Source organism: Berghia stephanieae, chromosome 15 (assembly GCF_034508935.2).
Source record: "Berghia stephanieae isolate SIO BIC M18660-M18661 chromosome 15, UCSD_Bste_1.3, whole genome shotgun sequence".
Lineage (NCBI taxonomy): Eukaryota > Metazoa > Mollusca > Gastropoda > Nudibranchia > Aeolidiidae > Berghia > Berghia stephanieae.
In genome coordinates this window covers 20,032,866-20,035,365 of record NC_088374.1, presented here as the reverse complement: position 1 = coordinate 20,035,365, position 2,500 = coordinate 20,032,866, and positions in this window count along the sequence as shown.

Genomic DNA, 2,500 nt, shown 5'->3' with positions numbered 1-2,500 from the left:
CGAAAATAAAAAACTTCTACAACACATATAGGAACGACACAATTCAACGTATTCACTCATCCTGTTTGTGCGGCTATAATTTCTAGTGTTATGACACTCGATTTCGGATCGAAAGGTCCTGGGCTCAAGCCTCGCTCGGCGCATAGTTGAGTCCTTGGAGAATGCTTTAACTTCATCTAAAAAAATACTTTGTGATGTTCTTGATGAAAATTTGCCAATGAGCAAAATCATGTATTTCAAACTGTCAAAATTGAAATCGGATCTGTCAGGTTCAAACTTCAGATTTTTCCATTATCAATGCTTAAAAATAAAACATTATATCATTACGTCATCTCATTCTCTCTCTCTCTCTCTCTCTCTCTCTCTCTCTCTCTCTCTTTTGACACAAACAAACACACACACACACACACACAAACACACACATTTACACATTATCAACTGTATTATTATGTCAATCTAATATATATATATATATATATATATATATATATATATATATATATATATATATTGTGTGTGTGTGTGTGTGTGTGTGTGTGTATTATGTGTTTACTTGAGTTGTTGACAATTTCTGTAATTTTTAGTGTGAGTTTGTAAAGGCATTCCCTTGTGATTTGTGTCGGGAGGATGTCAAGCTCACAACGGTTATTTGGGGATTGTCTTCGACAAGTCGCATTCATCGACCGTATTTTAACTATTCTTATTTTTAACATAGAACTAATAAAAGCGATGAGGAGAAAAAAGATAAAAACATGCACATTACGATTTTCACCTTTGCGCCTTTATTAGCTCGTATCGCTAAACGAGCTCGCGCGACGTCCGACGGGTTTTGCCAAATTAGCAGATAAATTGTCTTGATATCCCGAGGAAGAATGCAGAAAAACACGTGATTCATTGATAATTTTAACCAGTGTGTCTATGTGGTCTAGTGGAATGACACTCGCTTTCAGATCGGAAGGTCATGGGTTCGAGCCTCCCTCGGTGCATATTTTAGTCCTTGGAAAAGACATTTTACTCATATCATCTCACCGTAATCAGGTGTAAAATGAGTACCTGGCAGGCAACAGCGTTGTCTCTGTCCTAAAATATGTAATATCGCCTAACAGGCGTCATGTCTCGTCCTACGTGTTAAGTGCTGCTGTCGGTCAGGAACCCCTTGTAAAGAGCTTTAAGCACGTTTAGTGGATTTTGCGCTATATAAAACCTAATTTTAAAGGTCATTTTAACCGTGGTGTATAGTGTTCAGTCAGAACAAGTTTTACTAAATTTTGGATTGCCACAGGGCTCTGTTCTTGGCCCTGTCCTTTTTACTGTATATATGCAGCCCCTTTCTAGTGTGATATCCAGATTCAATCTGAGTTATCATTTTTATGCAGATGATACGCAAATATATGATTCAGCACCCCTTAGTAATTTACAGCTCTTGATACAACGAATTACGAGCTGTTTTAATGAGATTAAATCTTGGATGTACCACAATAAGTTAAAATTAAATGATAGTAAAACTGAGATTTTGATGTGTGGAAGGCCGAGTATCCTTAAACAGGCAAATAAATCACCTATTACTCTCGAAAATAGCACAATAGAATTTTCAAATAAAGCAAAAAACCTTGGCGTCATAATTGATAAAGATCTTTCCATGACAAGCCACGTGAATAACACCATACAATCTATGTACATAGAAATGAAAAAAAATAAGCAAAATTCGTAATTTAATACCGAAGCATATAACATAACTTTTAATTAATTCCCTGGTTTTATCTAAATTGGACTATTGTAACTCCCTTTGGGCGAATTTAGCTAAAGACAAAATTAGCAAACTTCAGGTTGCTCAAAATAACGCAGCAAGGCTCATTGTTCGCAATAACACAAAATACCCGTCAGCAACTCTTCTTCCCCGTGAGTTACATTGGCTTCCTGTTGAAATAAGAGTTGCCTATAAGATTTGTACTGTTGTCTACGAATCCCTGAGCACGAACAGTCCCTCCTATATTAAAGACCTTCTAAACATAGAAACTTGAGGTCAAGCAATGACCAATCAATCCTTGTCAAACCTAAGCCATTGCGTAAAATAGGTGAACAGTCTTTTCAATTTTCGGCCCCCAATTTTTGGAACTCTCTCCCGTCACACGTGAGATGCTCGGATTCGTTGACAACGTTCAAATCTCGCTTAAAGTTTTATCTTTTTACGTCATAATGTTGCAATATTATTTTCATATTTTGTTGTTGTTAAATTGAATTCGTATCACGTTTCCTTCACACTTGTCTCACTGTAATATGTTTTGTTTTATATCACTGTAAAGCGCTTAGAGCCTGTGACAACGGGGTAAAGCGCTATATAAATACCATTTATTATTATTATTATTATTATTATTATTATTATTATTATTAGTATTATTATTATTATTATTAACCTGTTAGCTGCCGTGACTTGGAAAAACTAGAATTTTAAAATGTTGCCAGAAAACTCGATCTTCAAACTTCTATCAATTAAAATGAC